Genomic DNA, 16,974 nt, shown 5'->3' with positions numbered 1-16,974 from the left:
TGCACCTGTGTGCGAATCTACACACAACACACACCTGGGCGCAATCATAACAAACCATTTGCACCTGTGTGGGAATCTCCAAAAAAAGAAAAACCCAGGCGCAATCAAGACAAAACACTTGCACCTGTCTGCGAATTTACAAACACCAAACACCTGGGCGCAATCATGAGAAACCACTTGCACCTGTGTGGTAATCTGCGAACAACACACACCTGGCACAATCATGACAAACCACTTGCACAATGTCTGCAAATCTACAAACAACATACAACTGGGCGAAATAATGACAAACCACGTGCACCTGTGTGGGAATCTGCAAACAACACAAACCTGGGCACAATCAGGACAAACCACTTGCACCTGTGTGCGAATCTCCAAAAAAAAAAAAAACCTAGGCGCAATCAAGACAAACCATTTGCACTTGTGTTCAAATCAACAAACAACACACACCTGGCCACAATCAAGACAAACCACTAGCAACTGTGTGCGAATCTTAAAAACAAAAAAAACGTAGGCGCAATGAGGACAAAACACTTGCACCTGTGTGCGAATCTACAAACAACATACACCTGAGCGCAATCATGACAAACCTTTTGCACCTGTGTGGGAATCTCCAAAAAAAGAAAAACCCAGTCGCAATCAAGACAAACCACTTTCACCTGTCTACGAATTTACAAACACCTGGGCGCAATCATGAGAAACCACTTGCACCTGTGTGGGAATCTACAAACAACACACACCTGGGCACAATCATGACAAAACACTTGCACAATGTCTGCAAATCTACAAACAACATACAACTGGGCGAAATAATGATAAACCACGTGCACCTTTGTGGGAATCTGCAAACAACACAAACCTGGGCACAATCAAGTCAAACCACTAGCACCTGTGTTCGAATCTATAAACAACACACACCTGGGCGAAATCAAGAAAAACCAAATCTCCAAAAAATAAAAAAAAACCTAGGGGCAATCAAGACAAACCACTTGCACCTGTTTTCCAATCAACAAACAACACACAGCTGGGTGCAATCATGACAAATCAATTGTACCTGTGTGGGTATATCCAAACACACACACCTGGGCACATCAAGACAAACCACTTGCACCTCTGTGCAAATCTACAAAAAAAAAAAAAAACTTAGGCGCAATCAAGACAAACCAGTTGCACATGTGTTCAGATCTATACACAACACAAACCTGGGCAAAATCAAGACAAACCACTAGCAACTGTGTGCGAATCTTCAAAACAAAAAAAACCTAGGCGCAATGAGGACAAAATACTTGCACCTGTGTGTGAATCTACAAACAACACACACCTGGGCGCAATCATGAAAAACCATTTGCACCTGTGTGGGAATCTCCAAAAAAAGAAAAACCCAGGCCCAATCAAGACAAACCACTTGCACCTGTCTGCGAATTTACAAACACCAAACACCTGGGCGCAATCATGAGAAACCACTTGCACCTGTGTGGTAATCTGCAAACAACACACACCTGGGCACAATAAAGACTAACCACTTGCATCTGTGTTCGAATCTATAAACAACACACACCTGGGCGCAATCAAGAAAAACCACTTGCAAGTGTTTGCGAATCTCCAAAAAAAAAAAAAACTAGGTCAATCAAGACAGCTTGCACCTGTGTGTAAATCTACAAAAGCAAAAACCTAGGCGCAATCAGGACAAACCACGTGCACCTGTGTGGGAATCTGAAAACAACACACACCTGGGCACACTCAAGACAAACCACTAGCACCTGTGTGCGAATCTCCAAAAAAAAAAAAAACCTAGGCGCAATCAAGACAAACCACTTGCACCTGTGTTCCAATCAACAAACAACACACACCTGGGCACAATCAAGACAAACCACTAGCAACTGTGTGCGAATCTTCAAAACAAAAAAAAAAAGTAGGCGCATTGAGGACAAAACACTTGCACCTGTGTGCGAATCTACAAACAACACACACCTGGGCACAATCATGACAAACCATTTGCACCTGCGTGGGAATCTCCAAAAAAAGAAAAACCCAGGCGCAATCAAGACAAACCATTTGCACCTGTCTGCGAATTTACAAACACCAAACACTTGGGCACAATCATGAGAAACCACTTGCACCTGTCTGGGAATCTACAAACAACACACACCGGGCAACACTTGCACAATGTCTGCAAATCTACAAACAACATACAACTGGGCGAAATAATGACAAACCACGTGCAGCTTTGTGGGAGTCTGCAAACAACACAAACCTGGGCACAATCAAGACAAACCACTAGCACCTGTGTGCGAATCTCCAAAAAAAAAAAGCCTACATGCAATCAAGACAAACCACTTGCACCTGTGTGCGGATCTACAAAAAACACACACCTGTGCACAATCATAACAAACCACTTGATCCTGTCTGGGACTCTCCAAAAAAAAAAAAAAAAAAAACCTAGGCGCAGTCAAGACATACCACTTGCACCTGTGTGCAAATCTCCAAAAAAAAAAAAAAAAAAAAAAAAACCTAGGTGCAATCAAGACAAACCACTTGCAACTGTGTTCCAATCAAAAAACAACACAGAGCTGTGTGCAATCATGACAAATCATTTGCACCTGTGTGAGTATCTCCAAACACACACACCTGGGCACATCAAGACAAACCAATGCACCTCTGTGCAAATCTACAAAAAAAAAAAAAAAAAAAAAAAACCTAGGCGCAATCAAGACAAACCACTTGCACATGTGTTCCAATCTATACACAACACACGCCTGGGCACAATCAAGACAAACCACTAGCAACTCTGTGTGAATTTTCAAAACAAAAAAAAAAACCTAGGTTCAATGAAGACAAAATACTTGCACCTATGTGTGAATCTACAAACAACGCACACCTGGGAGCAATCATGACAAACCATTTGAACGTGTGTGGGAATCTCCAAAAAAAAAAAAAAAAAAAAAAAAAAAACCTAGGCTCAATCAAGACAAAACATTTGCACCTGTATGCTAATTTAAAAAAAAAAAAACCTAGGCACAATCAACACAAACCATTTGCAACTGTGTGGGAATCTACAAAAAAAAAAAAAAAAAAAAAAAAACTAGGCGCAATCAAGACAAACCACTTGCACCTGTGTGCGAATCTACAGAAAACAAAAACCCAGGCGCAATCAAGACAAACCACTTGCACCTGTGTGCGAATCTACAAAAAACAAAAACACAGGCGCAATCAAGACAAACCACTTGCAACTGTGTGTCAATCTAAAAACAACACACACCTGGGAGAAATCAAGACAAACCAATAGCACCTGTGAGGGAATCTGAAAACAACTCATACCTGGGCTCAATCATGGCAAACCAGTGCACCTTTGTGCAAATCTACAAAAAACAAAAACCTACATGGAATCAAGACAAACCACTTGCACCTGTGTGAGTATCTCCAAACACACACACCTGGGCACATCAAGACAAACCAATGCACCTCTGTGCGAATCTACAAAAAAAAAACCTAGGCGCAATCAAGACAAACCACTTGCACCTGTGTGCGAATCTCCAAAAAAAAAAAAAAAAAAAAAACCTAGGCGCCATCAAGACAAAACATTTGCACCTGTATGCTAAATTAAAAAAAAAAACCTAGGCACAATCAACACAAAACATTTGCACCTGTGTGGGAATCTACAAAAAAAAAAAAACTAGGCGCAATCAAGACAAACCACGTGCACCCGTGTGCAAATCTACAAAAAACAAAAACCCAGGCGCAATCAAGACAAACCACTTGCACCTGTGTGCGAATCTACAAACACCAAACACCTGGGCGCAATCAAGACAAACCACTTGCACCTGTGTGCGAATCTCAAAAAAAAAAAAAAAAAAAAAAAAAAAAACCTAGGTGCAATCAAGACAAACCACTTTCACCTGTGTGTAAATCTCCATAAAAAAAAACCTAGGCGAAATCAAGACAAAACACTTGCACCTGTGTTCAAATCTATAAACAACTCACACCTGGGCGCAATCATGACAAACCACGTGCACCCGTGTGCAAATCTACAAAAAACAAAAACCTAGGTGCAATCAAGACAAACCACTTGCACCTGTGTGCGGATCTACAAACAACACACACCTGTGCGCAATCATGACAAACCACTTGATCCTGTCTGGGACTCTCCAAAAAAAAAAAAAACCTAGGCGCAGTCAAGACATACCACTTGCACCTGTGTGCAAATCTCCAAAAAAAAAAAAAAAAAAAAAAAAAAAACCTAGGTGCAATCAAGACAAACCACTTGCAACTGTGTTCCAATCAACAAACAACACAGAGCTGTGCGCAATCATGACAAATCATTTGCACCTGTGTGAGTATCTCCAAACACACACACCTGGGCACATCAAGACAAACCAATGCACCTCTGTGCAAATCTACAAAAAAAAAAAAAATCTAGGCGCAATCAAGACAAACCACTTGCACATGTGTTCCAATCTATACACAACACACGCCTGGGCACAATCAAGACAAACCACTAGCAACTCTGTGTGAATTTTCAAAACAAAAAAAAAAACCTAGGTTCAATGAAGACAAAATACTTGCACCTATGTGTGAATCTACAAACAACGCACACCTGGGAGCAATCATGACAAACCATTTGAACGTGTGTGGGAATCTCCAAAAAAAAAAAAAAAAAAAAAAAAAACCTAGGCTCAATCAAGACAAAACATTTGCACCTGTATGCTAATTTAAAAAAAAAAAACCTAGGCACAATCAACACAAACCATTTGCAACTGTGTGGGAATCTACAAAAAAAAAAAAAAAAAAAAAAAAACTAGGCGCAATCAAGACAAACCACTTGCACCTGTGTGCGAATCTACAGAAAACAAAAACCCAGGCGCAATCAAGACAAACCACTTGCACCTGTGTGCGAATCTACAAAAAACAAAAACACAGGCGCAATCAAGACAAACCACTTGCAACTGTGTGTCAATCTAAAAACAACACACACCTGGGAGAAATCAAGACAAACCAATAGCACCTGTGAGGGAATCTGAAAACAACTCATACCTGGGCTCAATCATGGCAAACCAGTGCACCTTTGTGCAAATCTACAAAAAACAAAAACCTACATGGAATCAAGACAAACCACTTGCACCTGTGTGAGTATCTCCAAACACACACACCTGGGCACATCAAGACAAACCAATGCACCTCTGTGCGAATCTACAAAAAAAAACCTAGGCGCAATCAAGACAAACCACTTGCACCTGTGTGCGAATCTCCAAAAAAAAAAAAAAAAAAAAAACCTAGGCGCCATCAAGACAAAACATTTGCACCTGTATGCTAAATTAAAAAAAAAAACCTAGGCACAATCAACACAAAACATTTGCACCTGTGTGGGAATCTACAAAAAAAAAAAAACTAGGCGCAATCAAGACAAACCACGTGCACCCGTGTGCAAATCTACAAAAAACAAAAACCCAGGCGCAATCAAGACAAACCACTTGCACCTGTGTGCGAATCTACAAACACCAAACACCTGGGCGCAATCAAGACAAACCACTTGCACCTGTGTGCGAATCTCAAAAAAAAAAAAAAAAAAAAAAAAAAAACCTAGGTGCAATCAAGACAAACCACTTTCACCTGTGTGTAAATCTCCATAAAAAAAAACCTAGGCGAAATCAAGACAAAACACTTGCACCTGTGTTCAAATCTATAAACAACTCACACCTGGGCGCAATCATGACAAACCACGTGCACCCGTGTGCAAATCTACAAAAAACAAAAACCTAGGTGCAATCAAGACAAACCACTTGCACCTGTGTGCGGATCTACAAACAACACACACCTGTGCGCAATCATGACAAACCACTTGATCCTGTCTGGGACTCTCCAAAAAAAAAAAAAACCTAGGCGCAGTCAAGACATACCACTTGCACCTGTGTGCAAATCTCCAAAAAAAAAAAAAAAAAAAAAAAAAAAACCTAGGTGCAATCAAGACAAACCACTTGCAACTGTGTTCCAATCAACAAACAACACAGAGCTGTGCGCAATCATGACAAATCATTTGCACCTGTGTGAGTATCTCCAAACACACACACCTGGGCACATCAAGACAAACCAATGCACCTCTGTGCAAATCTACAAAAAAAAAAAAAATCTAGGCGCAATCAAGACAAACCACTTGCACATGTGTTCCAATCTATACACAACACACGCCTGGGCACAATCAAGACAAACCACTAGCAACTCTGTGTGAATTTTCAAAACAAAAAAAAAAACCTAGGTTCAATGAAGACAAAATACTTGCACCTATGTGTGAATCTACAAACAACGCACACCTGGGAGCAATCATGACAAACCATTTGAACGTGTGTGGGAATCTCCAAAAAAAAAAAAAAAAAAAAAAAAAACCTAGGCTCAATCAAGACAAAACATTTGCACCTGTATGCTAATTTAAAAAAAAAAAACCTAGGCACAATCAACACAAACCATTTGCAACTGTGTGGGAATCTACAAAAAAAAAAAAAAAAAAAAAAAAACTAGGCGCAATCAAGACAAACCACTTGCACCTGTGTGCGAATCTACAGAAAACAAAAACCCAGGCGCAATCAAGACAAACCACTTGCACCTGTGTGCGAATCTACAAAAAACAAAAACACAGGCGCAATCAAGACAAACCACTTGCAACTGTGTGTCAATCTAAAAACAACACACACCTGGGAGAAATCAAGACAAACCAATAGCACCTGTGAGGGAATCTGAAAACAACTCATACCTGGGCTCAATCATGGCAAACCAGTGCACCTTTGTGCAAATCTACAAAAAACAAAAACCTACATGGAATCAAGACAAACCACTTGCACCTGTGTGAGTATCTCCAAACACACACACCTGGGCACATCAAGACAAACCAATGCACCTCTGTGCGAATCTACAAAAAAAAACCTAGGCGCAATCAAGACAAACCACTTGCACATGTGTTCAAATCTATACACAACACACGCCTGGGCACAATCAAGACAAACCACTACCAACTCTGTGCGAATTTTCAAAACAAAAAAAAAAAACCTAGACTCAATGAGGACAAAATACTTGCACCTATGTGCGAATCTACAAACAACGCACACCTGGGAGTAATCATGACAAACCATTTGAACGTGTGTGGGAATCTCCAAAAAAAAAAAAAAAAAAAACCTAGGCTCAATCAAGACAAAACACTTGCACCTGTGTGCGAATCTCCAAAAAAAAAAAAAAAAAAAAACCTAGGCGCCATCAAGACAAAACATTTGCACCTGTATGCTAAATTAAAAAAAAAAACCTAGGCACAATCAACACAAAACATTTGCACCTGTGTGGGAATCTACAAAAAAAAAAAACTAGGCGCAATCAAGACAAACCACGTGCACCCGTGTGCAAATCTACAAAAAACAAAAACCCAGGCGCAATCAAGACAAACCACTAGCACCTGTGTGCGAATCTACAAACACCAAACACCTGGGCGCAATCAAGACAAACCACTTGCACCTGTGTGCGAATCTCAAAAAAAAAAAAAAAAAAAAAAAAAACCTAGGTGCAATCAAGACAAACCACTTTCACCTGTGTGTAAATCTCCATAAAAAAAAAACCTAGGCGAAATCAAGACAAACCACTTGCACCTGTGTTCAAATCTATAAACAACTCACACCTGGGCGCAATCATGACAAACCACGTGCACCCGTGTGCAAATCTACAAAAAACAAAAACCTAGGTGCAATCAAGACAAACCACTTGCACCTGTGTGCGGATCTACAAACAACACACACCTGTGCGCAATCATGACAAACCACTTGATCCTGTCTGGGACTCTCCAAAAAAAAAAAAAACCTAGGCGCAGTCAAGACATACCACTTGCACCTGTGTGCAAATCTCCAAAAAAAAAAAAAAAAAAAAAAAAAAAAAACCTAGGTGCAATCAAGACAAACCACTTGCAACTGTGTTCCAATCAACAAACAACACAGAGCTGTGCGCAATCATGACAAATCATTTGCACCTGTGTGAGTATCTCCAAACACACACACCTGGGCACATCAAGACAAACCAATGCACCTCTGTGCGAATCTACAAAAAAAAAAAAAAATCTAGGCGCAATCAAGACAAACCATTTGCACATGTGTTCAAATCTATACACAACACACGCCTGGGCACAATCAAGACAAACCACTAGCAACTGTGTGAATTTTCAAAACAAAACAAAAAAAAACCTAGGCGCAATGAGGACAAAATACTTGCACCTATGTGCGAATCTACAAACAACACACACCTGGGCGCAATCATGACAAAACATTTGCACCTGTGTGGGAATCTCCAAAAAAAAAAAAAAAAAAAAAAAAACCTAGGCTCAATCAAGACAAAACACGTCCACCTGTGTGCGAATCTCTAAAAAAAAAAAAAAAAAAAAAAAACCTAGGCGCCATCAAGACAAAACATTTGCACCTGTATGCTAATTTTCAACAAAAAAAAACCGAGGCACAATCAAGACAAACCATTTGCACCTGTGTGGGAATCTACAAAAAAAAAAAAAAATAGGCGCAATCAAGACAAACCACTTGCACCTGTGTGCGAATCTACAAAAAACAAAAACACAGGCGCAATCAAGACAAACCACTTGCACCTGTGTGCGAATCTACAAAAAACAAAAACACAGGCGCAATCAAGACAAACCACTTGCACCTGTGTGTCAATCTACAAACAACACACACCTGGGAGAAATCAAGACAAACCAATAGCACCTGTGAGGGAATCTGAAAACAACTCACACCTGGGCTCAATCATGGCAAACCAGTGCACCTTTGTGCAAATCTACAAAAAACAAAAACCTACATGGAATCAAGACAAACCACTTGCACCTGTGTGCGGATCTACAAACAACACACACCTGGGCACAATCAAGACAAACCACTTGCACCTGTGTTCCAAGCAACAAACTACACAGCTGGGCGAAATTATGACAAATCACTTGCACCTGTGTGGGTATCGGCAAACACACACACCTGGGCACATCAAGAAAAACCAATTGCACCTGTGTGCGAATCTTAAAAAAAAAAAAAAAAAACCTAGGCGCAATCAAGACAAACCATTTCACCTGTGTGTAAATCTCCATAAAAAAAACCTAGGCGAAATCAAGACAAACCACATGCACCTGTGTTCAAATCTATAAACAACTCACACCTGGGCGCAATCATGACAAACCAAGTGCACCCGTGTGCAAATCTACAAAAAACAAAAACCTAGGTGCAATCAAGACAAACCACTTGCACCTGTGTGCGGATCTACAAACAACACACACCTGTGCGCAATCATGACAAACCACTTGATCCTGTCTGGGAATCTCCAAAAAAAAAAAAAAAACCTAGGCGCAGTTAAGACATACCACTTGCACCTGTGTGCAAATCTCCAAAAAAAAAAAAAAAAAAAAAAAAACCTAGGTGCAATCAAGACAAGCCACTTGCACTTGTGTGCAAATCTCCAAAAAAAAAAAAAAAAACCTAGGCCCCATCAGGACAAAACTTTTGCACCTGTATACTAATTTTCAAAAAAAAAGAAAACCTAGGCACAATCAAGACAAACCATTTGCACCTGTGTGGGAATCTCCAAAAAAAAAAAAAAAAAAAAAAAACTAGGCGCAATCAAGACAAACCACTTGCACCTGTGTGGGAATCTACAAAAAACAAAAACACAGGCGCAATCAAGACAAACCATTGCACCTGTGTGCGAATCTACAAAAAACAAAAACACAGGCGCAATCAAGACAAACCACTTGCACCTGTGTGTCATTCTACAAACAACACACACCTGGGAGAAATCAAGACATACCAATAGCACCTGTGAGGGAATCTGAAAACAACACACACCTGGGCACAATCAAGACAAACCAATAGCAACTGTGTGCTAATCTTCAAAACAACAACAACAAAAAACCTAGGCACAATGAGGACAAAACACTTGCACCTGTGTGCGAATCTACAAACAACACACACCCGGGCGAAATCATGACAAACCATTTGCACCTGTGTGGGAATCTCCAAAAAAAAAAAAAAAAAAACCTAGGCGCAATCAAGACAAATCACTTGCACCTGTTTGCTAATCTCCATAAAAAAAAAAAAAAAACCTAGGCGCAATCAAGACAACCTCTTGCAGCTGTTTGGGAATCTACAAAAAACAAAAACATTTGCAAAAAAGACAAAACAAAAACATTTGCAAAAAAGACAAAACATTTGCACTTGTGTGGGTATCTGCAAACACAAACACTTGGGCACATCAATCTACAAAAAAAAAAAAAAAAACCTAAGCGAATCAAGACACACCACTTTCATCTGTGTGCAAATCTACAAAAAAAAAAAAACCTAGGCTCAATCAGACAAACCACTTGCACCTTTGTTCAAATCTATAAACAACTCACACCTGGGCTCAATCATGGCAAACCAGTGAACCTTTGTGCAAATCTACAAAAAACAAAAACCTACATGCAATCAATACAAACCACTTGCACCTGTGTGCGGATCTACAAACAACACACACCTGTGCGCAATCATGACAAACCACTTGCACCTGTCTGGGAATCTCCAAAAAAAAAAAAAAAAAACCTAGGTGCAATCAAGACAAACCACTTGCACCTTTGTGCGAATCTGCAAAAAAAAAAAAAAAAAGAAGAAGAAGAACATCTAGGCGCAATCAAGACAAACCACTTGCACCTGTTGGGAATCTACAAAAAACAAAAACCCAGGAGCAATCAAGACAAACCACTTGCACCTGTGTGCGAATCTACAAACACCAAACACCTGGGCGCAATCTAAACAAACCACTTGCACCTGTGTGTGAATCTACAAAAAAAAAAAAAAAAACATAGGGGCAATCAAGACAAACCACTTGCACCTGTGTGGGAATCTACAAAAAACAAAAACCCAGGCGCAATCAAGACAAACCACTTGCACCTGTGTGCGATTCTCCAAAAAAAAAAAAAAAAACCTAGGAGCAATCAAGACAAACCACTTGCACCTGTGTGCGACTCTCCAAAAAAAAAAAAAAAAAACCTAGGAGCAATCAAGACAAACCACTTGCACCTGTGTGCGATTCTCCAAAAAAAAAAAAAAAAAAAAAAAAAACCTAGGAGCAATCAAGACAAACCACTTGCACCTGTGTGCGAATCTAAAAAAAAAAAAAAAAAAAAAAAACCTAGGCGCAATCAGGACAAAACATTTGCACCTGTGTGGGTATCTGCAAACACAAACACTTGGGCACATCAAGAAAAACCAATTGCACCTTTGTGCGAATCTACAAAAAAAAAAAAAAAAAAAAAAAAACCTAGGCGCAATCAAGACAAACCACTTGCACCTGTGTTCAAATCTATAAACAACTCACACCTGGGCTCAATCATGGCAAACCAGTGCACCTTTGTGCAAATCTACAAAAACAAAAACCTACATGGAATCAAGACAAACCACTTGCACCTGTGTGCGGATCTGAAAACAACACAAACCTGGGCACAATCAAGACAAACCACTTGCACCTGTGTGCGAATCTCCAAAAAAAAAAAAAAAAACCTAGGCGCAATCAAGACAAACCACTTGCACCTGTGTTCCAAGCAACAAACAACACACAGCTGGGCGAAATCAAGACAAATCACTTGCACCTGTGTGGGTGTCTGCAAATACACACACCTGGGCACATCAAGAAAAACCTATTGGACCTGTGTACGAATATTAAAAAAAAAAAACCTAGGCACAATCAAGACAAACCACTTTCACCTGTGTGTAAATCTCCATAAAAAAAAACCTAGGCGAAATCAAGACAAACCACTTGCACCTGTGTTCAAATCTATAAACAACTCACAATTGGGCGCAATCATGACAAACCACGTGCACCCGTGTGCAAATCTACAAAAAACAAAAACCTAGGTGCAATCAAGACAAACCACTTGCACCTGTGTGCGGATCTACAAACAACACACACCTGTGCGCAATCATGACAAACCACTTGATCCTGTCTGGGACTCTCCAAAAAAAAAAAAAAAACCTAGCGCAGTCAAGAAATACCACTTGCACCTGTGTGCAAATCTCCAAAAAAAAAAAAAAAAAAAAAAACCTAGGTGCAATCAAGACAAACCACTTGCAACTGTGTTCCAATCAACAAACAACACAGAGCTGTACGCAATCATGACAAATCATTTGCACCTGTGTGAGTATCTCCAAACACACACACCTGGGCACATCAAGACAAACCAATGCACCTCTGTGCGAATCTACAAAAAAAAAAAAAAAAATCTAGGCACAATCAAGACAAACCATTTGCACATGTGTTCAAATCTATACACAACACACGCCTGGGCACAATCAAGACAAACCACTAGCAACTGTGTGAATTTTCAAAACAAAAAAAAAACCTAGGCGCAATGAGGACAAAATACTTGCACCTATGTGCGAATCTACAAACAACACACACCTGGGCGCAATCATGACAAACCATTTGCACCTGTGTGGGAACCTCCAAAAAAAAAAAAAAAAAAAAAAAACCTAGGCTCAATCAAACAAAACACTTGCACCTGTGTGCAAATCTCTAAAAAAAAAAGAAAAATACCTAGGCGCCATCAAGACAAAACATTTGCACCTGTATGCTAATTTTCAAAAAAAAAAAAAACCTAGGCACAATCAAGACAAACCACTTGCACCTGTGTGGGAATCTACAAAAAACAAAAACACAGGCGCAATCAAGACAAACGACTTGCACCTGTGTGCGAATCTACAAAAAACAAAAACACAGGCGCAATCAAGACAAACCACTTGCACCTGTGTGTCAATCTACAAACAACACACACCTGGGAGAAATCAAGACAAACCAATAGCACCTGTGAGGGAATCTGAAAACAACTCACACCTGGGCTCAATCATGGCAAACCAGTGCACCTTTGTGCAAATCTACAAAAAAACAAAAACCTACATGGAATCAAGACAAACCACTTGCACATGTGTGCGGATCTACAAACAACACACACCTGGGCACAATCAAGACAAACCACTTGCACCTGTGTTCCAAGCAACAAACTACACAGCTGGGTGAAATTATGACAAATCACTTGCACCTGTGTGGGTATCGGCAAACACACACACCTGGGCACATCAAGAAAAACCAATTGCACCTGTGTGCAAATCTTAAAAAAAAAAAAAACCTAGGCGCAATCAAGACAAACCACTTGCACCTGTGTGGGAATCTAGAAAAACCAAAAACCCAGGTGCAATCAAGACAAACCACTTGCACCTGTGTGCGAATCTACAAAAAACAAAACATAGGCGCAATCAAGACAAACCACTTTCACCTATGTGTGTGAATCTACAGACAACACACACCTGCAAGAAATCAAGGCAAACCAATAGCACCTGTGAGAGAATCTGAAAACAACACACACCTGGGCACAATCAAGACAAACCACTAGCACCTGTGTGCGAATCTCCAAAAAAAAAAAAACTAGCTGCAAACAAGACAAACCACTTGCACCTGTGTTCCAATCAACAAACAACACACACCTGGACACAATCAAGACAAACCACTAGCAACTGTGTGCGAATCTTCAAAACAAAAAAAAACCTAGGTGCAATGAGGACAAAACACTTGCACCTGTGTGCGAATCTACAAACACACACCTGGGCGCAATCATGACAATCCATTTGCACCTGTGTGGGAATCTCCAAAAAAAGAAAAATCCAGGCGCAATCAAGACAAACCACTTGCACCTGTCTGTGAATTTACAAACACCAAACACCTGGGCGTAATCATGAGAAACCACTTGCACCTGTCTGGGAATCTACAAACAACACACACTTGGGAAACACTTGCACAATGTCTGCAAATCTACAAAAAACATACAACTGGGCGACATAATGACAAACCACGTGCACCTTTGTGGGAATCTGAAAACAACACAAACCTGGGCACAATCAAGACAAACCACTAGAACCTGTGTGCGAATCTCCAAAAGAAAACCTAGGCGCAATCAAGACAAACCACTTGCACCTGTGTTCCAATCAAGAAACAACACACAGCTGGTCGCAATCATGACAAATCACTTGCACCTATGTGGGTATCTGCAAACACACACAATTGGGCACATCAAGATAAACCAATTGCACCTGTGTGCGAATCTACAAAAAAAAAAAACCTAGCCGCAATCAAGACAAACAACTTGCACCTGTGTTCAAATCTATAAACAACTCACACCTGGGCGCAATCATGACAAACCACGTGCACCTGTGTGCAAATCTACAAAAAACAAAAACCTAGGTGCCATCAAGACAAACCACTTGCACCTGTGTGCGGATCTACAAACAACACACACCTGTGCGAAATCATGACAAACCACTTGATCCTGTCTGGAATCTCCGAAAAAAAAAAAAAAAAAACCTAGGCGCAGTCAACACACCACTTGCACCTGTGTGCAAATCTCCAAAAAATAAACAAAAAAACCTAGGGGCAATCAAGACAAACCACTTGCACCTGTGTTCCAATCAACAAACAACACACAGCTGGGTGCAATCATGACAAATCAATTGTACCTGTGTGGGTATATCCAAACACACATACCTGGGCACATCAAGACAAACCACTTGCACCTCTGTGCAAATCTACAAAAAAAAAAAACTTAGGCGCAATCAAGACAAACCAGTTGCACATGTGTTCAGATCTATACACAACACAAACCTGGGCAAAATCAAGACAAACCACTAGCAACTGTGTGCGAATCTTCAAAACAAAAAAAGCCTAGGCGCAATGAGGACAAAATACTTGCACCTGTGTGCGAATCTACAAACAACACACACCTGGGCGCATCATGACAAACCATTTGCACCTGTGTGGGAATCTCCAAAAAAAGAAAAACCCAGGCGCAATCAAGACAAACCACTTGCACATGTCTGCGAATTTACAAACACCAAACATCGGGGCGCAATCATGAGAAACCACTTGCGCCTGTGTGGTAATCTGCAAACAACACACACCTGGGAACAATAAAGACTAACAACTTGCATCTGTGTTCGAATCTATAAACAACACACACTTGGGCGCAGTCAAGAAAAACCACGGTTGCACCTGTTTGCGAATCTCCAAAAAAAAAACAAAAAAAAAAACTAGGTCAATCAAGACAGCTTGCACCTGTGTGTAAATCTACAAAAACAAAAACCTAGGCGCAATCATGACAAACCACGTGCTGGGAATCTGAAAACAACACACACCTGGGCACACTCAAGACAAACCACTAGCACCTGTGTGCGAATATCCAAAAAAAAAAAAAAAACCTAGGCTCAATCAAGACAAACCACTTGCACCTGTGTTCGAATCAACAAACAACACACACCTGGGCACAATCAAGACAAACCACTAGCAACTGTGTGCAAATCTTCAAAACAAAATAAAGTAGGCGCAATGAGGACAAAACACTTGCATCTGTGTGCGAATCAACAAACAACACACACCTGGGCACAATCATGACAATCCATTTGCACCTGCGTGGGAATCTCCAAAAAAAGAAAAACCAAGGCGCAATCAAGACAAACCACTTGCACCTGTCTGCGAATTTACAAACACCAAACACCTGGGCGCAATCATGAGAAACCACTTGCACCTGTGTGGGAATCTACAAACAACACACACCTGGGCACAATCATGACAAAACACTTGCACAATGTCTGCAAATCTACAAACAAAATACAACTGGGCGAAATAATGACAAACCACGTGCAGCTTTGTGGGAGTCTGCAAACAACACAAACCTGGGCACAATCAAGACAAACCACTAGCACCTGTGTGCGAATCTCCAAAAAAAAAAAACCTAGGAACAATCAAGACAAACCACTTTCACCTCTGTTCCAATCAACAAACAACACACTGCTGGGCGCAATCATGACAAATCACTTGCACCTGTGTGGGTATCTGCAAACAAACACACCTGGGCATATCAAGATAAATCAATTGCACCTGTGTGCGAATCTCCAAAAAAAAAAAACCTAGGAACAATCAAGACAGACCACTTGCACCTGTGTTCCAATCAACAAAGGACACACAGCTAGGCGCAATCATGACAAATCACTTGCACCTGTGTGGTAGTCTCAAAAAAAAAAAAAAAAAAAGCCTAGGCGCAATCAAGACAAACCACTTGCACCTGTTTTAGAATCTCCAAAAAAAAAAAAAAAACCTAGGTCAATCAATACAACTTGCACCTCTGTGTGAATCTACAAAAAAACAAAAACCGAGGCGCAATCATGATAAACCATGTGCACCTGTGTGGGAATCTGAAAACAACACACACCTGGGCACAATCAAGACAAACCACTAGCACCTGTGTGCGAATCTCCAAAAAAATTTTTAAAAAACCTAGGCACAATCAAGACAAACCACTTGCATCTGTGTGGGAATCTACAAACAACACACACCTGGGCACAATCATCACAAAACACTTGCACAATGCCTGCAAATCTACAAAAAACATACAACTGGGCGACATAATGACAAACCACGTGCACCTTTGTGGGGATCTGAAAACAACACAAACCTGGGCACAATCAAGACAAACCACTAGAACCTGTGTGCGAATCTCCAAAAAAAAAACCTAGGCGCAATCAAGACATACCACTTGCACCTGTGTTCCAATCAACAAACAACACACAGCTGGGCGCAATCATGACAAATTACTTGCACCTGTGTGGGTATCTGCAAACACACACACCTGGGCACATCAAGATAAATCAATTGCACGTGTGCGAATCTTCAAAAAAAAAAAAAAACCTAGTCTCAATCAATACAAACCACTTGTGCTTGTGTGCAAATCTCCAAAAAAAACTAGGCATAGTCAAGACAAACCACTTGCACCTCTGTGCGAATCTACAAAAAAAAAAAAAAAACCTAGGCACAATCAAGACTAACCATTTGCACCTCTGTGCGAATCTAGAAAAAAAAAAAAAACCTAGCCGCAATCAAGACAAACCA

Source organism: Erinaceus europaeus, chromosome 8 (assembly GCF_950295315.1).
Source record: "Erinaceus europaeus chromosome 8, mEriEur2.1, whole genome shotgun sequence".
NCBI classification, from domain to species: domain Eukaryota; kingdom Metazoa; phylum Chordata; class Mammalia; order Eulipotyphla; family Erinaceidae; genus Erinaceus; species Erinaceus europaeus.
Note: the sequence above shows the minus strand (reverse complement) of the source record.